General features: G+C 37.1%; 1 protein-coding gene across 1 annotated transcript in view; it reads left to right on the forward strand.

Annotated features, from left to right (window-relative positions):
* The window catches only part of SSBP2 (single stranded DNA binding protein 2), a 170,840-nt gene that overhangs the window by 90,669 nt on the left and 55,722 nt on the right, over nt 1-24,449 (forward strand). The gene's annotated exons all lie outside the window — the stretch shown is intronic.

Consider the following 24,449-nt stretch of genomic DNA (forward strand, 5'->3'; position numbering starts at 1 on the left):
TAAGGCACAGGGCGTTCCATTAATTCTTTACATCATTCTCTCAGCATTTCTACTCATTCACCCACTCTTCTACCAATRTTGTGTGCAAACTGCTGTTTAAAAAGGCTAGGCCTAGTTTCCTTCATTTAGAAGTTACAATGATAAATTAGTTATGAAATGAGGAAAGCAATTCTTTCGCTGGTGAACAAAATTCAGAAATAGTTTTAGTTTCATCTCCCTCAGAAAAACAAAGCAAATGAAAGCAAACCAGATTTTTAGAAGAGAAAAAGAAAACCTAGATCTGGTTGCCTCATGTTTGATTGAGTCATTCTGCACTGGACTAGTAGGATGGAATCCTACTAGTGCAATCCTATGAGGAACTGATTAACTATTGGCATTTCTTTTCCATTGATTATTATTAGCTTGGAAACAAATTGATAATCTTTTTTTTCTATTTCTTGTCTCTTCTAATCTATCTTTTAGATACAACAGCTAGCATCAAGCAGCTTCAGGCAGTCCAGTTGCTTTGAAGTAAATTTGAGCCTGGGCTTTTGATTTAAAAAAATGACCAGTTTTTCTTTTTAATCTTTTGCTTATCTACTGACACGTGTGAGTAGTTTCCTCATCCTTTCACAAAAACAACAAAAAAAAAAAGACATACACAGATGTTGCGGAATAAAATGACTAGCATATAAAAATTTTCTGAAACCTCTCTGAAGAGCAAAAATAAGTTTTTTTTATATKTATTTGTAAAATATATTTAATAAAGTAGTGCAAATGATGTCGTGGTGGGAGACCTGGTGGTAGGAGTACCACCAGTAGCTCTAAACTGATATATGACTATCAGAAATCCTGATAGGACTGATAGGASTTCTGATAGTCATAAATCAGTTTAAAGCTACTGTTACCACATCCCAGAGAGAGGATTTCCATCACGTTTAGGTGCCTGCAGGCCCATAGTCACGCCGCCTGCAGAAGTTGTACCCACATGCACAAGAGTGACTGCAGAGGGTTGTAGTAAGAAACCCAGTTTTTCTGGTGTATTCTTTAGAATCATGAAATCTCTTCTGATCTTGTTAGTGGTGGTATGGTTTGGAGCTGGAATCACACTACAGCATCTTTCTTATTGATTTGAWTGTGGAAGATGTGAATTGCAGGCATATTTTTTAAAAAATGCTTGTTCAAATGAAAAAAAAAAAAGGTACCTTTTAGATTTAATAGATTCTATCACTGATTTTTCAAGTTGTTTCCATACAGCTATTAGCAGAGCATCTAAGCTGGGTAATATTTGTTATACTTAATGTTATAAAATTGGATAAGGCCTTCATTTTACTTGTTTATCTGGGAATAATATTATTTAATATACYTGAATATAATTTTACAGACTGTGACGAATTGGAGGAGTGGGTGAAAATTTTAAATAGCCTAAAAAGGCAAAAGAGTTTAATATTTTCTGATCTTATTTTTAGTACTTTCTTTGCATATGTTCACTTCTATCCCTATTTACTTAAGAACTTAACCACATCTTTCAATTGAACTACTAAATTAAGCTTACTTATGAAGAAAAGATGCTGTTTATGATGCAATACCCTTGGGCTTTTTATTTTGTGATCTGTACCTCTGTGGAGTTTTTTCTCCTTTCTCCCTTTGGAATTGGTTAAAAAATTCTTATCTCARCTTGTTTTCAAGCTTAAGTAAACTTCATACCTCTACAGGACTCTTACTTTCTGTAAAATATTTTTATTTTTGTTTGCTTGTWTCTTTCTTCTGTGTTTACATCATTGATAACACATCATAACATCACATTGGCCCTCTAAGTTGAACTGGAACATCACCAAGGAGAGTTCTTCTTAAAAACTGATCTTTTCCTATTTAATTATTTACTTTTCAATCTGAGCTGTTGTCTTCCCTTTAGTGGATTTTTTTTTCCTTTTTTAGGAAGTCATACCATAGTGAGAATTAACTAGTAACTTAAATCAGTAGCAGCAGACACATTTTAGCAGTGGATAAGATGTGTCTGTGTTATGTTTCAAGTCTGATAACGAGATGTCAGAACTGGCAGAGAGGTTGACTTCAATGCAGTTGTTTTTCTCTAATTASATCTGGTCACTTCATCATTATATCTGATATAATGCCATTCAGATAAGTTCATGCACAATATCTGCAAACATTGAAAAAATCAGCCTATGAGCTTATACAGTATGAATGTTTTCTATTTTAGTGCAATAGTTCTGGTCTATTCTACTCCTATTCTATTTCTCTTGGTATTTCCTTTGTTCTACTGCGCCACTATATATATAGAGAGAGACTATATATATGTATATATACATACACACATACATACACACTCATATATACATATATAGTGGGTTTATAGCCATACGCATATCGTAACTGAATGCTGAGTCATATACATGACCTCTAAAATTACAAACCCTTTTGAATACATGCTTCCTTCTTTCTTTGCTTTAATCAAAATTGCACAATAGAAATCAGTTTTGCAGAGGCAGAGCAAGCCTCTTTGGTGGAAGGTCCAGGTTCTTCYTGATTAGTGAACTAACTAGCCTTTAGATTTTCAAGCCCTGTTCACCTTGGTAGTCTTCAGACTTAGAAGTGGAATTTCAGTGAGTTTCTTTGAGAAAGAAATACAAAAATAGCATGCTCTTCAGGAAGTAACACAAAGATAACCATATCAAACAAACAGTCTCATCTTTGTTTTTGAGCTTGGAATCAGACTGTTGGCCTGGCCAGCGAGCCCTGGAATTATTTTTTGAAGCCAACAAGCATAGTTTCTATTCACTTGATAATTCAGTATATTTCTACTCAAAGTGTTGAAAAAATCATCCTTTTTTCATAACTTTTCTTATCTATTTTCCAAAGAAATTCTGAATTACTGTGTTCTCTGTGCTGGTATTGACCACTCTCTTAAACTTATGTTAAAGATGACAGTTACTCACGTAGAATACTAGTTTGTCTTAATATTTTAAAAGGATACCACATAGTGGGATAGCTTTTGAAACTTAGCAGGAGTTATTGGTCAGTGCTTAACATCATTTTCATGCGTGTCTGCTGTAAATCGAATGTTAAACACAAATTAATATAAGCTTTTCCTACTTGAGCTGAATTACTCCACATGGGTACAAACAAAAAAAAATCTACTTTTTTACTGTGAGGTTGGCAAAAGCTAGAACAGGTTGCCCAGAGAGACTGTGGTGTTGCCATTCTTGGAGAAACTCAGGACGTAACTGGACTCGCTTCTACYCCAGCTCACCCTGATTTGAGTAAAGGGTTTGGACTGGGCACTCTCTAGAGGTTCCTTCCAACCCCAGAAAATCTGTGATTTTGTTGCAGACCTTCTTTAATAGACTTAAATTTCTTGGTAGTTAGATTTTCAGATTTTTTTATTATTACTTTTAAGAAGACTTCTAACATACACTTAGTTTTCTTTCTGTAACAGTTCTGTTTTACTGCAGAAAAGAGTGTCTTAAAGGCCAGAAAATCTTTTTTTTTTCTGACACAGTTTTACATCTTTTTCTTCTCACAGAACATTTTGCAAGAAGGAGAAAACCCATTCTTCAACCTGTCCAACTTTTATTTTGCTAAAAAAATTTGCTAAAATTGTTTGCTACCTCATATTGGTAATTTTTAAATTGTTTGTTCTTGTTACTGAAGCCAAGATGCACCTGGCAAAAGCAGCCCAGGCAGAATACTGTCCAGGCCCTTCCTGGCCTCAGACTCGTAGGTGGTTGGTGGGGAGGCACTATCTTTTTCTAGAAAATCAATCTAAAGTGTGCAAGGCCTGCTGACTGCTTTCTTCAGCAAGACAAAGAGATCCTTTGACATTTCCAAACATTGATTTATAACATTTTTTTTGCAATCTGAAAAGTTTAGGAAAAGTAATAATTAACTTCAAAGCACTCAGGTCTACAGATGCATAAAAACAAAGATGCTGCTGATGCTTTCTGCAGAACCAATATGCCAGTCTTGAGAAGGTGGAGCAAAAAAGATAAGTGTTTCTGAACCTTTTAAAAAACTTTTGCTSTAAAGCTACAAAGAATGTTGTCCTGTCTTTATTAACATACAGTAAGTGATTTTGGCTTATTCTATTAAATTCATTGCCATAAAGGAAAATAGTGTAATATTAGGTATTCACTGGACAATAAAATTAGTAATTAATGCAGTTTCAAAGTGGGGTTTTTTGGTATACTTAGGTCTGGAGACCYCTGATATAACTATATTGTGTTTCTCTGTATAGTTGTCTCTCCACAAGTAGGAAGGTTGCATAGTAGATTTTTTATCCTGTACTATGTACATATATTTCATAGGTATATTGCTTCCCAAGTAGTCTTACTTGTTTGCCCTCTCTGTGTTTCTGAGATTTCCTCTATTTAAAAAGTTTGCGAGCCACTGTATTTTATTTGTGGGTGTGTATATATGTGTATATTTATTTACWCATATAAAAAAGATATATAATACATATGTGTATATAGTCTCTATAAAGTGTCTCTTGAAATGGTGAAGATTTTGCTTTCAAACATATATCATGATTTGGTCAAAACTGGTGACAAGAATCCTAAAAAGAGCCTGATTTTTGCTGCTGCAGTGTTCGTTTTAGAACATTATTAGAGATTTTTTGAAGTGAGTCTTCACCACTTTCTGAAAATCCAGCAAGTTTTCAGGTGCCTCAAGTTAGAGTCAGGAAGGTTATTGGTCATGTTTTCAAAATCTGTGTTGTTTTTCRGCAGTATGTTGTTTTAAGGATGATATTTGTTTCCAGGTTACTTAGCTATTTTTGATCTAAACATTTGAATGATAAAATTGTAGCTTTACATTTCTTTTGTATTTCTGTGAGATGAGAAGTCTAATCTCAAGAATTTTGCTCTTTAGATGATGCTTCCATAATGAATAATGCACTCAGCTCAGTATTGTGCAAAAATAAAAATGATATGCTCCATCCCTAAATCTAGGAAGTGAGATAGCACAGCTGTGGGAAGCACAAACTGGGAAGTGATATTTCTGGATGCAGACAGACTGCATTTGTATTGTATTTGCACTGTAACTTCTTAAGAAAGTCATTTTTTAAAGTGTGACTTTATAGCAACCCCACTTGTAAAGAGTGTTGTAGAAGTTCACTGGATTCATGGTGCTGGCCATACCTCATCTTTGSTAGTTCTTCTTGTTCCCAATATGAAGTCGCTGCAACTGTTTGCTTGTCTTGATGGTACCTTTCTTTTTTATTTATATTTATAGAAAATAATAGAAATTAAGTGTAAATTAAACACTGTCTGCTTTCACTAATGTAGGCTCAAGATCCTACTAAAGTAGGATGCTCAKTTATTCTTCTGTGAGTATTGGTTGAATTGCCTGTTAGCTGAATGCTTCTTACAGAAGATGAGAAAGAACATCTGTTGTGGTGATCAACCAGAACCCCGTTTTGGTAAAATACCATGTAATCTTCTTATTTTGTCATTATAATCCTTGACGTGTATCTCTAAAGCCTCTCATGTGAGGCTATATCAAGTTTCTTTATCAAAAATGTGGAGATACATCTGTAGGATGAGCAGTATCTTTTAATCCTAAGGAGAAATATCTTCATGTTCCCATTGATTCTGAAGTGAGAAGCTTTAAGGGTTGGTGGTTCTTAAAGCAAGGAGAGGCCCCAGATGTCAGCCCCTCAAGTGAAGGTAGCTTTCATGAGGTAAAGTTCCCTGGTACCGCGATATTATTCTTTCCATGAACAAAGACTTCAAGCAAATGTCTTTGAAACAAATGCAATCTTTAAAGCTCTCTTGAAATTCAGGAGCCTGTTGTGAAAGGAGATTTCTCTGAACGAGTTAGGGAACCAGCACAGGCTTGGAGGCCTGTGAAGGTCTGTCATAGGGAGATTGTCATTTGTTAGAACTAGAAAAGTTAAACCAAGAAATGAACTTGGTGAAYAGCAAATGTTACTCTAAGTAACATTTTCARTAATTTCAGAGTCACTCTTTGGCCCTTTCTAAATTACCTCTTAAATGTTTCTGTGACTTCAGAGGAACTGAGGCTGAGTGAGAATCTGTTGCTCCCTGTTGTCAGATATGTCTGCGTAGTACCTAGAACCCCAGTAACGGACTGATTTGTAACTCTCCAATTAAATGATTTTGGGGTAAGAAATTGCTTTTCCAGTGTAACTTATTTGGAATGGAAATTTACTTCAATCTCGTGYGGTGCGATTTGTCTGGCACAGATGTAAAGACCATGCCATGGCCATAGCTGAATTCTCTGCCCTCAAATTCTGGGAGGGTTTTAACTTTACCAGGTCCTCCATTTCTTAAGAATAACTTTTTCTTAATTTTCTTTCCTTATCTTAGTTACCAAGCAATACAAACAGTCCATCCTTATGTATTTATATATTTATATTTATGTGATGCATTGATGCATCCATTTTTTTCCCACCTTTTTCCTGCTCTGTCAGTCAGCAAGACAATAATTAAAGATTTTTTTCTCTCTCTAGGATAATATAAAATTATATTTGTCCATGATGCAGATTTTCTTTTATCATCTCTGTGATCCTTGACATTTGTTTGTAAGACATTTAAGTGATGTCCCACCCTTAATGCTTCCTTTCCTGCTGCTAAAGGAAGAGGAAGGAGTTGACAGTTTACACACAAGGCCTCCCTGGTCTCTAGAGAAGTTATATCCTGCTTGCACTGTTCTTGCAAGTGCAGACTCCTGATTTATATTAAGATACTCCTCATTGTTACTACACCAAAGGAACTCTTGTRTCTAAATACATAATAGGTGTGTAAGATTATAGTTGTTAAAAGGCATATAATTACAAGCCAGCTTCTCAGTGGAGTTTATTTTAATTTTTGGAAAAGAGTTATAAATCAAGGAAGAGTGTACTTTCATTTTGGCATTTTTTTAAAACTTGGATGTAGCATGCCATTGTTATTCTGTACTATTGCCTTATAGTATTGGAACATAGTTAACTTAAAAACATCTAGAAATGGACAACATTATTTTTAAATTTTCTGTTTCGATAATATTGTTTGAAGTCTTAGCTGTAGCCATTAGGTTCAGTTTGTTTCAATTTCTCGGGACTGTTACATTTTCTGGTTTTAGAAATTTAGTCCAAAAGGATTTGCTGAATCACATGAATCTGAAACAGTGATATAGTGCTACATAAATGTCCTGCTTATGCTTTATAAAGCTGTTCAAGTACTGCAGAAGGAGTGAGTTTGCCCTTGAGATAGAGCAAGAAATATGAGGCTGACCTGAAAATCATTTTAAATAAGGGTTAAAAATATTTTCTGAGCTTTGATGAAATCACTCTGTAGTCTATAATAAAACAGTKCACTTAGAAATTTGGAAATCCCGAAACCGCCAGCTCTGAAGTTCGAACTGTACAACATGAATGAAACACTGCTATCTTTAGGTTTGATGTGGGAGGTATTATTTGAATATTTACATCCTAATTTCAAAGATGTTCAATACCTTAAAGTAAGGAGGTCTCCAGGTGAACAGAAGGTTGTTCTTTATATGAGTATTAAGTGATAGTGTCAGTAAAATRGGCCCAACATTGAAAAATCTTGCTTAGTTCAAATGCGTTTTGTAGTAATTCTCTTTTTTTTTTAGCATACAGGAACAGCTTTCTCAATAAAAAGCATGACAAGGCATGTAAAATGAATCACTAACTGAAGGTATRAGAGTAATTACTGCTTCAATACTCCATTATTAGGAAGTTCTTTCTTTCAAGGAAAAAAAAAACAGGACTTGTCAGAATGAGGTTTTGAAAATTTCTCTGTATCTATTGCCCAGACTTCATGTTTGAGCTTACTTTTAGGACTTTAACAGACCAATTASTGCACGGTATTTTCAAAGAGGTGGTATGTGTAAAGAATTAGCTTGCTTTGACTCGTTTCTGGATGTCTGCTGCTGCCATGTGTTGATGGAGTATCCTCTAGTCTTTTCTTCACCTGTCCATCTCCATAGAAGTAGTTCATATAAATTTCCCAGTATTGATTTTCAGTYGATCTTGCTATTAGGAAGGTGCCAAATGCTGAAATGGATGGTTCTGTCCTCACAAATTCAAGTAGTTTTCCCCTACTTTCTTTTAAACCCGCGGAGCAGGTTCTCAGGCCTCAGTAGCCTTCCTGTCCTTTGCGGGGCCTCACCTGTGGCCTTCCTAGTTCTCTTTGTCCCCACTGTACTCCGCTTGGCTCTATTTTCTTTACCAGCAACCAAGAAAAGTCCTACAATCTGGAAACTGTTCCAATTTCTTAAGGATTAGGTTGCTTACAAGGCAAAGAAAGAGCTACTCYCACATGAACTTGGTTTACTGGACTCAAAGGAGGAGGCCCAGAGAGTTGCCTMCTGGCCTACCTGCAGGAAGGGAGATGGGTGCCCTCTGGAATAGACATTATAGTCAAAAATGCCCAGGTTATCTAATTACCTATCTTATCTTGGCATTATCTTGGTCCCATATGCTGACTTTGCAACAGTGTATTCAAAAAAGCCAAGTGTAGTGTTTTACTAACAATGTTTTATTGAGATGTTTATTGGCTTTTGAATTGGCTTTTTTTTTTAAGAAGAAATGCTAGTTTAGTAGTGGCCTAACGATCTGGGAGTTTATGTGAATTTAAATTTTGATTTTCTCTTAGATACAAACCGAGAAAAGTATTTGCAGTTTGTCGTCTTCCGTTTATTTGCAGTTTACATTGGTTTTAAGATAACACACAGGTATCAGAGACCTTGGATTTAATGACTCTGTTATATAAGAAGTTCTAAACTGCTAGATGTGTGGCAGATGATTAATGGCAAGCTTTCTGAAGAGTATAAAAAACATGCTCAATGAGATATTGTCATGCACAAAACTAGCAGATAAAGTTGAGTATGTARTATTTTGAGTGTGGCAAACATAAAAAGAGGCAGTTTGTTTTGGGAAAAAACCCACATTTATACTTTCAGGTTAATTTATCTTTAATTCGTTGTAGAGATACGCTCTTTTTCCCTGGAATTAACAAGTCCTGAAGTTTAACAGTTCACTAACATTTAATTTGTGCAGAGTAAGAGAAATGAAAGGCTCGGCACACATATGCACTTCTCTTTTGCAGGGAGTGATTTATTGATTCTTTCCCTCCATGCTGCAKGCTCTGAAGGCGTTCTGGTCCACAAGGCTGCGGCGTAGGCAGGGTCATTGAGAACAAAATMTGGTTAAAGCGGACTAGTAGTTCTGGCCTCGGTCCAGCTTGTCTTTCTACTCAGTGGAAGAATTCTCTTCAATAATTTAAACTTGTTTTATTGTTCAAAACACTATTAGGTATGTTCAGAATGGTTGTAGCCAAAGGCTGCTAGTTTTGGCTTGGAATAACAGCTGTATTTTTTGGATGGGTAAACAGATTRAAAAGGAAGATTTTATTTATTTTGCCTCTTGAGTAGTTCACATTTGCATCAATATTAGAGTGTTTGTCTGGAATGAACAGCAAGGGAATTTAATCAAAACACATTGAATGACACATTTTTGTTGTTTTAAACATGGTATAGAGAGTTTGAGGTGATTTCTCTTTAAAAAATAAGGTCCTGTAATTAAATCTTTAGACTCAACAGGCTCTGTGTCATGTTGGCATATTGCCATGTCTTAATTTCCTTGGAAGACTAAAAGCCAAGTGTCTCAGTTACTGGTGAAATGCTAAGATCACAGCATGAGACACACTCTAAAATGTCTTAGTGTGATTATGAAATGGCCCTATTTTATATTATAAGTACAATAAAATACTGCATGTATTGTAACACCATAAAGATGATGGGTAAAATTAAAAGGATCTAAGTTAAACTCTTAATTATTTTATTTCCTAGATTTTAGGTGTTTGAAATTAAATTTGTCTAAATGACATGTAAAATAATTCTTACCTTTTAAATAAGGAAGCAGTCATTAATACGAATATTAGAGGAAGCTATGGCAAGCAGTTGCTAACTTTTTATTAATTTTCTCTTTTCTCTTATGAGGGCCATGTGCTTTTTTGTGTATGATCCAAACTTTGTACCAATAGGTGCAATTCTCTTCTGCACTTTTTTTCCAGTTAAGAGTTAAACTCAAAAGTTTGTGTTTTTTTTTAATGTTATATTAAGTCTCGGAAGTTGGACAACACCAGAAGAGATAAAAGGTAGTAGCGGATTGGGGAATGATGAGGAACTTTAACAAAGAAATCAAGGAAACAGGCAATTTATCAACAAGAGAAAAGGAAAAGAAGTGAGAACAGAAACAATAGGCAAAAGCAGAAAGAGTGAAATTTGCAGGTGCTGCTTTGAAAACCTTGGATTAGAAAAAGGACAAAACGATGTTGTAAATCAGCCCCAGCTGTATGCCATTCTGTATGATCTGAAAGGATTTGGGGCTTCCTCCTGGAAACTTGGCGCAAATTTGATGAGTTTGATGATACTGAAATAGTCAAAAAAAAAAAAGAACTTCTGTGAATTGCTGCAAATGTATTTCTGATCAAGCCACTGCTTATTGAAAGACTACCCCTTCTTTCCAGGGAACCAGGGAAGGGTTGGGGAGGGAGTCGGTGAAGATTTTGAACAGCAGCCATTTTCTCTGATGTAGAAGGTCATCGTTTTGCTAAGTTTTGTTTAGTTTTTGCAGAACCAACTTAAAATTCTTTGAGACTGACTAGATTTGAAAGAAGAMAGAATTGAAGTAAAAGCAGTACAAAATATGTTGTACGAATTAAATGTGTGGATTACAGATTAACAGTGACACTGAGTTAATTCTTAATGTGTGTAATGAGTGTTAATAATATGTCCGAATTAACTTGTTTCCTCAGAGTCAGTCACTGAACCGCCATAAATTTGGTCCTTGATATTTTGTTTATTTTTCTATTTTTGGCTATTTCCCAAATAGGGAAATTCTTCAGTCGTAAAGAATATCCAAAATGTACAAAACAGTGAAAACCAAGGTTTAGAATTCTATGAAATAGAGCTAGATTCAAAATAACAAATAAAAAGAGTAACTTGTAAGTAAATGCATGGAAAAAAATCTCCTTACAAAGGAGCTGTTTCATGGTCTGGAACACTCTCCCAGAGGAAGTGATGGAAGCATCATCGCTTTTAAGTCATTTAAGAGCAGAATGGACAAAGCGCTCAGGAATACACTGCAACCCAGCACAGTTGTGTTGCATTAGAGAGGCTGACCCGCTATACCTTTACCATCCAGAAATTGTATGTAGTTTTAATCATACAGTAGGCTCTGGTTTTGGTTACCTTCATAGCGTCATTCTTTATATTAATGTGCTTCTCCTTTATTCAGGAAGTGTCTAATGGCATTGGGGGGAGGGGAAACTCATTAGCTTCCTTCCTGAGTAATGTAATTTTTATTTCCTGTTGTAACAGAGGCCTCAGCCAAAACCAACAGTGTCTAAGGGGGCTGGGCAGGGGGGAGGGTTGCCTGTGCAAAACATTTGCTTGCCTGAAGTGAGAGACTGGTTGCAGGAAAATTTTGAGACAAACAAGCAGTTTAAAAACGCCTTTGCAATGTGGTGCTTGCAGGGGATTTTGAGCTCGATGTCCTACACTGTCATTTTGTTTTATTCTTCTTTAATTTTGAGGACCAAGGTAATCTCTGTACATTGCAGAATCACAGAATGAATCACAGAATCACAGAATGGTTGGAAGGGAAGCTTGGAAGGGACCTCTAGAGATCATCTAGTCCAACCCCYCTGCTCCAGCAAGAACACCAAGAGCATGGGGCACAAGGATAATCCATTATCTGGATAGTTTGCTGTTACCATGATTTCCATCCATCCTAGGATTCTTTAGCATATGCCATTCTCTTGGATTGGCCCCAGAAGCCAGCCAGTCTGTCCAGATAAACCTTCTCCCAGCCTTCAGGGCCAGTCCTTTAGCTTAACGCTTAGATTTGAGCAGCATCCCCTGGAACCAGCGGAGAATTCTGCAGCAGCTAAAGAAAGGTACCATGAGCTTCGCATGCAGAGTATGCTCAGTGTCTTCCTGCTGGCATGCGTGGTTTTCTTAGTGTACTGGCTGAGTCACAAGTTAAATCTGAAAATGTGAAACAGCCCACCCTTGTGTCTGGTAGTTTTGTGTTGGCAGCGTATCCTGACAGAACCACCTTCTAGTTTTTACTTTAAAAGTTTTTTTTTCCCTGAAAACAACCCATATACTTAGTGTTAGATTGTTTAACAAATGTTACAGGAAATGATCSCAAATATTGTTGAGGAAGAGAAGATGAAAAGTTTTTTGTAGTGGTTATACTGAATCAAATAATAAAGCATGGGCTTCTTTTAATGGAGCTTTGTCAAGTACATATATATATATGTATATATGTATCATTGTTATGTTAATATCACACTCAGTTCCATGTATAAAGGAAGATTTAAAAATGAATTGGAAGTTTATATAAGTTCATTACTGTAGATTTTAAAAATTGTAACAAAGAAACCTCAAATAGTCTGAGAAGTTTGGTGTTTTGCCCATGCTTCATATCCCTATCTAAAACCAGCTTTTCAACATTTACAGAGTTGCTGCCATATTTTGAGAGCTTTTTTGCTCTGGAAATTTCACATTGATTCACTTAGTCTGGCTGTAAATACACACTCACTGAGTTGAARGACTTGTGCTACAGGAATACGGTGTCAGTCCTGCTACCTTGCAGGGTTTTTGCACTAGCATATTATATGCATCAAACACTTAGAGCATCCCCTATTTATCGAGGTATGAAGCTATCCCAACATTAAAGCACAAGTGTTTCTGTACTTCGAGTGCTCTCCTTACTGGTGTAACACCAAGCTAAGTGCACTAAGAGAAACAAAACTAAGTGTCTGGGTATCCCTGTGCTATCTCTGTATGCAAAAGGCCTTTGCACCTTTTCTCTTGAATTTCCAAGCTGGAAGGCTGGCTATTTGCGCTAGGCTGCAGCTGAAATATTGTCAGAACGGATGTGCTGGACAAACAAAACAAACAATTTAGGAAATTATTAACCACTTCGAAATAAGACATTTCAAGACATACTACATAATGACATTTAAACTGTTAGGAATATATAAATCCTCCGTTTGTTGCTTCCATTAGTAGTTATAATATTATGTTCATTCATACCTCCGTACTGGTATGAGAGGGCAAAAAGCACAATCAAAGTAAGAAAAATCTTGTAATAAATGACATTTATTGCTTAAAAACTGTATTTTCCTCCATTCGGTGCTATATAGTCAACTTTGAGAATGAAAACTTTCTTCTTGTTGTTGTGGGGTTTTTTTAAGTAGTAGTAAACTGAGTGGTTAGAAAATATGGATATAATCTGCATATAATCTTGATTAACTAAGTATTAATGAGAAGAGTAAACACAGAGATTAATATATAGCTTATAGGCACCGTGGACTGGGACCTTGTTTTACATAACTGACTCTGGAAAGTCATTAGACTCTGTATGCCCAACTGTTTACAATTTGAGTGCCCTAAAAGGTTTCATGAAATGAACATACATTAAGGCATTGCATCAGCAGGGAAGATTATTCACAAGGAAAATTAAATGCAGCAGCTCTTCAGTTTGCTTGAACTGAGGGGAATGAAGAATTTCAGGCACGCAGGTTAGCAAGGTTAAGTTTTCCTGTAGCAAGGAAATAATTTGCAAAAGGAACTGACATAACAGTCCTAGAAATCTAGGGCTTTTCCTTTCATCTGTTACTTCATAAAGATCAGGCTACTTGGGTAAATTAAGCAGTTAAATGATGTACTACATCTGGGGAACTTAATTATCTGCTGTTACCTGACACTTTGCAGTTTTGTCAACTTTTCCTTTGTACTAAACATGATATCCCTCCCTTGGGAGCTCTGTGGTGTCTGTGGAGACCCTTTACCCACAGAAACTTGGTAATTTTTGAGAAAACAGCTGAACTCCCTAGAGAACAAAAAGCCTGGAGTTGTTTCTAGAGATTTGCAAACTTGGAAAAGGAAGCAAAGAAGAAGCGATAGGATAGATTAGCTTTAAAGTTCTGTATCTTGGCTGTCGCTCAGAGGAAATCCCAATAAATGTTGCATTTCCCTCATTCCTTTAACAAAATATCACTTGGATGTAAACCTGATATCTGGCAGCTCAGCTGCTGTCTTTTACAAGTGGGTCCTATTTTGTCAAACTTCCCTGGGTTAAGATTTAAAGAAGAAGAATGTCAGCTCTCCAGTACGGTGCTGATGTGAATCTTAGCAGATAGTGGGAGCTGGATAATTTCCCATCAGAAGCCTGTACCAGCGCTGCCAGCTCCCGCAGCATAATACAGGCTATTTGCCTGATGGTAGGGGGCACAGCCGGGGAGCTGCGTTGTTTTAGCAATTCATAACTTGGATTATACCCCTGCAGCACAGCACTTTGGGGCCAGCCAGCCCCAAATTAACCGGTCTTGCTGGGAAATGTTAGGTTTTCTCCATCAGGATGAAGAGAAATGGTATCATAGAATAGGTTGTGGTAAGGAGCAATGTAGCGAAAATGCCTCCAGCTGTGATAGTCTAGGTAGTTTAGGATGAATACAGGACCTTTTTTAGGGGGTTGTGGTGCTCATGTCTTGCTCTCATAAGAGATATGGGTTAGTCATGTTGCTCTCAGTTGAGAAAATAGTCCAGGTACCTTGTTTTCAAACAGGCAGCACATTACAGAGACTATCTGCATTGCCAGCCTGTGCACTATATAGCTCTTAGTCTGCTGTAGTTAAACCTGAGTTTAAACTAACTTAACGGCTTTATGGGGTGCTAACTTYTGGTGCTTTCTGCCATTTTAGATAATGCTCTTTCCCGAGCAGAGCTAAGCTAGAGCTGTACCTTGCCCTCATGGCAGCTCCTCAGTGTCAGGTGAAAGGAGGAAACCAGCTTTTTAGGCATAGCGAGATATGGATTGTTCTAACTATCCCTTGTATTTACCAGTGGCGTTTCAGATTCACTTGGACACTGTCCTGAGGTTCCTCCATGCGGAGGCCACTTGCCATGTCCGGAGCCCCACACTGGCCGTGTGGAGGAATGGCCACACGGGCCCTGAGCRGCAGAGCCATCACGGACCCAGTGCTTTGCTCAGGCTTCCTTCTTCCAGGTGCTCCTTTGCCCCAGTTTGGAGTAGGAAAAGCAATGCATCCTTTAGGATTGTGTGTCATCCCTCACATTTATGTTTCAGAAGCCTTCAAAATGAAAGCTAGGGCTGTGCTTTTTTCTTCCTGCACTATAGCACACCAGTATTTGCATGGCTGTTATAAGAAAAGATCTGCATAAAGACTTAAAAATATTTTTTTAGAGCTTTAGTAGATAGTTAGTCCTGAAATTCTCAAGTTCTCGTTATCACAGGTATGGATTTTCTGTCACCATAGGGTAGAAAATAATTGGTGCCCTGAGGGAGCGGTATGCTGAGTAGATAACCACCCGAGTTTTACACCGTTCACAGTGTAACTGTGGGCCCGAGCTAGGATATTGTAGCTAAAATCCAGGATTTTGCTGGTGAGGCTCCCCATCCTAAGGTTCTCATAGGTGAGCTCTAAGGAGAATGCTAGTCGTAGAGTTTATTTTCTCATAAAAGGCACTGTACTTAATTCCCAGAGAAAAGAGAGTTTTCAGCCTTTAAAGTCTTACTTTTCTTTGGTAAACCATTTGTGCTTAGTTCTGTGGGCACTGTCATTTTATATGGCTTTTCTGGGGGGCCTACTAGTACTACTAGGAGGCAAACTGACTGGGGGGCTGAACCTACTGAAAGGCAAGTTGGGTTTTACACATGGTGTATGCAGTGGGACACAGCCTTTTGCAGCACAGGAATTGATTTAAAATCTTATTTCTATTTCATATTTTGAGTTCTAAATGCTATCTATTAGGCTTTAGTGTAAGAAAGAACTTCTGGTGGCTTTTTTAAAATATCCAAAATGTTRAAAGTGTCTCTGTGATACATCAGATCATCATTGCAGGTGGAAARTGTCTTAGATAAGGCACAAAATTTCACATACCGAAGTCTTTAGAAGAACATCTAAAAAGGCTCACACAGCCACGTCCTCTGAGGGCTGAGCCTGCTCCCTCTGCTCTCACCGAGTGTGGGGCTGATCCCTGTCCCTCTTGATTCCTGCTGTCCCTGGAGGTGCCTGYTGGGCTCCTGTTATTGTGAGGCTATGCAAGACTGTTGCTCTGTAGCAAACAACTGTTACCACAAAAGTGTTCAGTCTTCATGAATTTAAATTCTATTCTAACACTTAGAGACATCGACTCTGTCCTCAACAAACTGCGTTTATCCAACAGTATGTGTTCAGATCATGGGAGAAAAAATAAGATATTTCACAGGTTAGCTTTCCATTAGTGTTAACTTTATCATTTTTTTCTTTTCTAATGGGCAAGGCCGGTGGACAAGATTTCCTTATAAATGCTGCAGCCCATGCAACATTTCAGTTAAACCRAAAATACATAGAGGATTTTCACAAACACTAACTCCAGGCTCGGGAAGGGTGGTCTCCCTTCGCATCCTTGGTAGCTGATGGAGAAAGATAGACACASTCCTCAGAATATGACTCAGAGCAGCTCTCCCTTTGTGCCAGCTAGAGAGGGAGCTGGAGGAGACGAGCCGCACCAGGCTAGGTAGTCTTGCATGGTAGGGAAGGTGTTCATGAAGTGAGATATATATAGATAGATAGATAAATAAATATATATATATATTCAGTGTTATATGTAAATTGAGATATTTCGGCATGTATCTTTAATTTTCAGATGCTTGCTATTTTTGTGAAGATGGTGGCTTTGTGCTGACATTTCTGCTTGTGAAATTATCTTCAGGAAGACRGAGGGACAGGTTCACTCTTGAGGAAAATAGCAAAATGTCTTTTTAGAAAAATACCTTGGTCTGTGTGTGTGTGATTCCAGTTTCTCAGTGGATTGAAATTATCACATATTTGATATGGAATTAAGGGTTTATCCTTGAGCACCCACCTACATGAGAAATATCGCTGATTTTAGAATTGTGAAGTTCACTTGAGACCGTAAAGCAAAGTGTTGTGTTACATGCTATGAGGATGCTATCAGGAATGGTGCTGATTTCAAAAAAGGAAATAAAAAAGGCTTCTGCAGTTTATTCTGTCTGTGAAGATGGCCTGTCAATGTTAAAACAATGTTAAAATGTGGATGAAGTTGCATTTTTAGGACAGAGCAGTAATATTTGCAACATGATTGTGAAACATGCAGATATATCTGTAGTCTGTGTTTTGGTAGGAGTCATTGAGATCAATGCACATGAAGATAGGAGGGTCCAAACAAGAAGCCTTCCTTAAGCAGAGGGGCAGTTTCGAGATGTAAATTCTGCCATTCAGCTCCCTCTGCATCAGGATTTGCTTTCCTGTCATTTAAAGCTAAAATTTGATCTGGGTAGAGCAGAATTTATGGAAGTTCTTTTTCTTTTGAAGGTGTGCAGATTTTGCCAACACTGCTGAATCATTCCCAAGCAGCCTGGGAATAACCCCAACCTCTAATTTTCATTTCACATTCAGAAGTCACTTTTTCAACCTACTTTTTCCTCATAATAACTCATAGCATGTTTGTGCTTTTATGTTTGGGGACTTGGAGAAAACAGAGATCTAGGGAAACTTTAATCTTACTGTTATTAATGACTTTTTAAAATGAGAAACTATTTGATTATTGTGTGGAATACACACAGTATATGCAGGGTATGAAAATTGGAATACATAGCATGGCAGTCCTAAAATCTTTGAAAAATAAAGTGTCTTTAATATTTGTATTAATTATATTATTTAAGGACAGTATGCCAAATAGCTTAATTAGAAAGGAAAATAATGAGGTTATTAGATAAGTTTCACTAACACGATTGTACCAATTATGAATTTGCTGTGGATAATCATTGGAGAGCAGAATGGAGCATGTGTGGAGAACGAAGAAAAAAACAGCAATAATCAGCCAGTTTTGTGCTGACTTAAATACAGTGATAGTTAAAATATTACCCATGACTGATAGGTGGGCTAAGCTAAGTAGCTGGAAGAAKTAGTTCTAGGTATCTGCCTTGGACGTGATTGGAGAGTGGATGAAAAATGAGTGGTAACCATTTAAAATTGTTTGGAACAATGATTTCAGGAGTTAGCCATCTTTGAGTGTGCATATTAAAAATGGATTTACAAAGCACAATGTGTCCCTTTTTTTGCAGACATTTTTTCATGAATATGAAAGCTATTAAAAAAAAAAMCTGAGAAAAAGTATAGAAGCAATTTTGTATTTCTGATCTTACAAGGCAGATGAGAAAATTCAGTCCAATGCAAGYAGAACTCATCTTCTATGAGTTAAATCGTTTCTTCTATGGGTTCCCTGTCAACAGCATTTTCAGAGAAGCATCTTCAAGCCGTATGCAGATTCCTAGTGGCTGAGAAGGCAGTGGGTTAAAACTGGGGCCTGCCGGGTCAGTTATGGACAAAGCCGTGACCTGGAGGTGCAGCTTAGGAAAACACCACGTAGAGGATTTTGGGGTTGTGCAGCCAGCAGACCGAGGCACTCCTGCTCTCCAGGGAGCCTGGAGGAGGGCTGTGAGTGTCACTGGGGAAAGAAGTCGTCTCATTGAAATATCCCTGCAGGTGGGCTCCAAGCCGCACACGCTGCGTGTTTGTGTGTGTCCCCTCAAGTGTCTTTAGCTCGTCCCTAACATGGTTATTGCTGATGAACCTGGTGACACTGTTGCATCCTAACGCAAGCACAGCATAACTCAGTGAGTGGGCACCGTAAAGCACTTGGATTCTCGACCTAGATAGACATTATTAAGTAACCGAGTGCTTGGAATTAAGCTGAAATAAATGCCCTTACTTCAGTAGCAAATTGTCTGGAAACACTATTTGGAATACTACTTTTATTTTATTTTTTTCTATGTCTTCATAAGGAAATGGGAAAAGCCAAATACTCAGCTTCTAAGTATAGTCCTGTTGTTTTGAAATAGAAAGTAGGCAGTAATTTGATAGATTTTGTATTCAACACATGAGTTATTTTTGCATTTCTCCTCATTTTTATGAAACAGTGAACATTTCGCTTATACCTTGGTGTAGTGGTGATTTTTAATAACTTCCAGTGAATGGTAACAATTTATTTTTAAGCAAATCTTTTCTTTATAGCCATTCTTTGGAGAAACCCTTCAGTGGGAATATAAATAATCCAAGGGAAGATGAGCTGAGAGACAGCATTGAATGTTGTCTTTGGACAAGAGTTTGAAGTCCTTTCATTCATTCATAGCAAAGGTTTCTTTAGAAAACCCTTCTGCTATACTTAACAGTGTATTTCTAACCTCATACATGGTTTTTAGTTCGGTAATAGAATTTCACTATCTCAGCTAAGTAGAATGGAAGCCCCAGATTGGATACTGGGATACAGTGAAACAGACTGTAATCCCACTTCAGGTATATGAGGCTCTGCTTAATATGGGGTCAGTGTGGGGTTAGAATTACTACGTGTGAAGAGAAGAATTATCTTTTAGGTAGATGGACTTCCAGACAGCGCTGCTACCTCTGAGTAAACTGTCTTTTTTTTTTTTTCCCCAGAAGAATAAATTTGATAACAGTTCTATAACTTGGCCATTAATAGTTACACCCATAGTTAATTACATATTGTTTATCACTTATGTATAGGATAGAGTGAACAGAACTGTAAATTCAAAATCCAAGTCAATCTGTAAGGACTTGCAATTTGATGTAAAGCAAGAAGTTAAAAGGTGAGAATTATGATCCTTTACAGTTACACGTTGCAGGCTGTTACTGCCATGTGAATGCCTATCTATGACAGAGCAGAAATTCAAAGTGTGAGATATATATGTACGAGTGAATCTGTACCAAGGATTTAATTCGGCTTTGTGAGCCGGATTTTTCAAATGGCTCCTTGTATGCAACTGTTGAAGCTATGTTTTGGGGCAAGGTCTTCAACTGATTGTAAATTAGCTGTGCCTACTCATTCCAAACCCAGATGTGTTTCTTGCGTCTGCCAGTCAAAGTCCAAAGACTCTACAGAGGAATAATAATTTATTGCCAATTAAAAAAGATGTTCAGAAAGATGAGTAGTTCTATGTTCTGTCTTAAAGACAATGAGAAGGTTTATAGTGGTGAATAATGTACTTTTTATTAGTCATTCTCTGGTTTTTGGTAGGTAGAAAATAATGAAGCCCTGTTACTGTGACTTGCAAATAACTTAGAAAGACTTGATAAATTACAGCCTGAAGTGTTTGCAAAGGGAAGTGTGCTGGTCTGGCTGCAATATTGGCTATTGGCAGTTTGAAGCTGTCAATGGACAGAAAATAAGCACACGGTAAATGAGATTGGAAATAATAATTATTGATCATTTCCAGGAAAGAAAAACAAAACAAAACAAAAACGCCAGCAATATTGAAGTAACCTAGTCATGAACTTGAAAGAAATAGCACTGCAGATTTATCCTACATCATTCAGAGAGGGAAAAAAAAAAGGATATTTTTTGAAAATTCTCCTAAAGAAGACAATATATTTGTATCAGAAATATTCTACATAATGTACTTAATATGTACTTAACATGTACATTAATACATATATAATATATGCTTCTTCTTATATCTGTATCTGTTCAGTCTTTTTGTTTGTTTGCATAAAGCTGGAGAATGCATGAAATTCTGTGAACTAGAAGGTRGTTTCTAAGACAATCAGTAATAAGTAGGTAAGATAATAAGAAGTCGATCTGTGGTGCATCTTCTGTATCCATCCTTTCATAACAAAATAATTAGTACTTAACTCAAAAAATATTGAGAAAAAAAATGAGGCAATGAGAAAGTACTGACAATAGACAGTTGGCTTCAGGATTATATTTTGCATTTATGTTGCTCTCCTGGTTACAACTAAGCATGATGGCCCCTTCTAGTCTTCTGTTCCTATGTGCATTTAATGTTCTCATAATTGGTGTCTCTAAATGTGATGAATTAAGCTGGTTTGCAAAGATCCCCGACTTTCACATCAACTTGCTTGTACAGTCATCTCGGTGCTATCGAGTGACTAGCAGAGTCCTATTTATACTTGGTATCAATATGAGTTACAAGCACGGGGTTCAAGGGGCTGTCTACCAGAAGTGAAGGATTTTCTGCTTTTCCTCCTAACAGTATGCTGCTCACATCAATGTTTCAAACAGACTACCAGGAGCGCTTGTCATTCCCCTGGGCTCTCCTTGCACCACTCCTTACAGGTCCCTGCTTTGGGCAAGGTAGCTGAGGAAAGCAAGCTGAGATCGAGCCACGTGCTCTGGCGAGGCTACTTCTGCTGACCACAGGCTGTCCTCTTAGTACTTTGCCCACCATCTGTCTAGAGACACCTATTACCCCTGAGCTWTTCTGGCAGGGATCTTTTCATGGGTTTACATTTCTTTGTTCCTTGCCTACAAAGCAGAGGCCGGAGAGGTCCTAGTCTAGCATATCCCTGGGTATCCCTGCTTAATTGCTTAATGAATGATGATAACAGCACAGAGTTGCTTAATGAATGATGATAACAGCACATAAAACCAACCGTGGGCAGGGTTGTGAAATGAAGTTACAACACAGTCTTAGAAGGAGTCCCTCATGTCCCTTGTGTGGTTTGTGCAAGTTATCTCTATCTGTGTATTAGTCACATGTACATATTTAATGGCACACGTACATAAACCAAAACTAGTGTGGGATGTTGAAACATTGCTTCTGCTATTTCATCTGAATCAACGTGTTAATATGCTCTAAGATAATAAATTTCTCAGAATCTAATATCTAAAAGTATTAAAGAGATTTTTTTTAGTCTATTCACTGTGCATTTTAGTTTTATATGTTAATATGWCAAAGTTGTATTAATATTTCTATACCATAATTTGTTAAATGACATCTAAATTAATTTAGGTTATAAAGTTTAGTATTTTTAAAAGAATAATTGGTTTATGCATTACAGTGTCAAAATTATCCTTAACAGTAGGCTAAGTGCCAGTTGTATCTACATTTCAATGTTCGAGCTTGAGAACTTTATCTAAGTTCCATTAATGTTTAGGTGAAATGTAAAATGATACTACATATATAATAGAGTGGGCTTTCTGGATTTATCTACAGTAGATTTGTTATGAAAATATCTTTTTGGGTGAAAAAAAACTGAATTTCAGAGAAACTGCTTGAAGTGTTATTATTTCTGAAGATCTTGCCAAAATTCTCATGACCTAACTTCACTCTGAAGCAGGATTTAGAAAGAGGAAAGAAGGCTAAAGTATGTCAGGCATTACTTAACAGTAGTTCGAAGTACATCAACAGCTTTGTCTAATTCTCATTCAAAATCAGATATGAAATTCTGGAAAAATACAAGAAAAGCTTTCATTTTTTTTTCTTTAAAGTGAATCGAGTCTCAGAAAAGGAATATAGCAGCAGGAGTGCCTCTTCCATAGGACATTTTCCGTAGATGCTGCTAAGATCCGAGATGTGTAGGAWACACAGAGTTTCTTGTCTTTTTGTTGGTTTGATTTTCCTTAACCTTAACTGCATAAAATTGGTGCATACAATTCATTAAAACAGATTATAGGCTTTTATATATATWTTTTTTTCAATTAATTCATTCAGCTTGTAGAATCTTCCTGAATGCAGGTTCGGATTTTTTTTTTTCTTCCAGAATGCCTTCCAAACCAYATTTGTGCTACAAAATGTTACCAGCATGTAAAATTTTACATACTTCTACTGATACTGGTAATTCACTTTAATATTTTCACCTTGCACTGCCTTGACTAATGCCATGTGTTCATGGTGCATCATATCCTCAGTGTATCAGACTGAATAGCAAAAAAAGATGATTTTACCCTAGAATTAGGGGAATAAGTACCATGAGAAAGAGGCTGCATCAGCTAGAAGACTGCAGATGGGAATATGAACAGGCTATTGTTTCCAGAAATATATAAAAAAAAGAAGCTTGGCTCCAGGTGATAGTAAAACATTCTCAATCACATCTTACTTGTGGATGCCCTGTGATAAGAGATAATGTGCAGGATGTTGTATCCCATGTGCAAATAGCTAGAAGAAATGTATTTAAAAGAAAAGGAGGGAAAAATGTCTTTTTAGTTGGTTTAAGTGCTCTGTACAGAAACAATCTGTTTTCTTTTGTGAGGAGTGAATAAAACTAACTCACTTGACAAGACTGGCAATCATCTACATCTTACCAGGTGAGATCCACACCTTCTTCAAGCCAGAGCTGTTGCTACAGCTGCTTCCTCCCCCGACACTGTCGCCACTTTCTCAATAAACTAGTGGTCCCCCTTGATCTCTGACACCAGTTTTGTCCTCACTGGGTCTTGGGCAGTGGTTTGAGCTGGCCTGTGCCAGGCACTCTGCTGCTGCTCTGTTCACAGGGCGGACAGGAGGCATTTGCTTCTCCCTTGCTTCATGGAGCTGAAGAGGGCACCCCAACCCCAGCAGGAGCTYGGCCTGTCCAGCTAAGGAGCAGGGTTAGAGCTGGTGTGAAGGAGGTCTGTGAAAGAGGGCAGGTGATGCGGGAACTGGGTGGGTGAGAACAGCCATAGGTCTCATGGCCTCATGTGGGGTCCACCGTCCCTTATCCATTTCAAATAGATGTGTAAAAAACTGCAGATTGCCTTTTAGTTAAGTTCCTTTCTTTGGGTAAAAAAAAATGAAGTCTTGCTCTAAACAAAATACCTAAAATTAAATGCCCATAATAGTGAAAGAGCCAAAGTAGGATTTTTTATGGATGAGCTCAGGTCCTTTCTTTGTAAAATATTTTGATCACTTACAGAACTCTGTCACAAAGCATTTATTTTGATAGCTTCAAAAAATGACCTGTGTAGTGCAAGGTGCTCTGCAGGTTTTTGTAAGCGGTTCCAATGTTTGCAGATTCTAAGTGAATGGAATAACTAGCATATTKGTATTTTTATTTGTTATTTATTTGAAATGTTTTTTACTGGTAAAAATACAGTCTGAACCTTGGCTGCCAGCATCTACTCGAGAGGCTAGTTTAGATTTTTTGCTATAATCATCTGGTTTTTTTTTTCATTGTTCATATGCCATGTTTCTGGGATAAATTAATAAAAGTTGCTGGTAGTTTTTATTGAAGTAGATCATTTTAATTAACAATTGTAAAGAGATGCCTCAATATTTTAGATACAAAGTCAAATAAAGTTTTCCATTTTTAAGGAGGTGAAATCTTGTATGAAGCGATTAAACAATTTAAATTTTCCTATTTCATCTTTTTATGAAAAGCAGGAGAAGCAAATTGCAAATATTTAAAATGTCAAACTAATGGAAATTTGAATGATGAACAACTTGCAATGCATGCGAAAAGAAGCTATGGTTTGCAGTGGGACTGTGAAAGGAGAACTGAATAATTCATCAGAATAGACTAAATAAGAATATTTCAGTGCAGCTGTTGCAGGTTTGTTTATTGATCTACCTAGCATTAGTTTTCAAAACGTTCATCATACAGCGTAGAAAAGACAGACTAGAAAACACGGTCTCCCTGAAGTGCTGA

The sequence above is a fragment of the Nothoprocta perdicaria genome, unplaced genomic scaffold, assembly GCF_003342845.1.
Source record: "Nothoprocta perdicaria isolate Ctin4 unplaced genomic scaffold, notPer1 scaffold_1, whole genome shotgun sequence".
Lineage (NCBI taxonomy): Eukaryota > Metazoa > Chordata > Aves > Tinamiformes > Tinamidae > Nothoprocta > Nothoprocta perdicaria.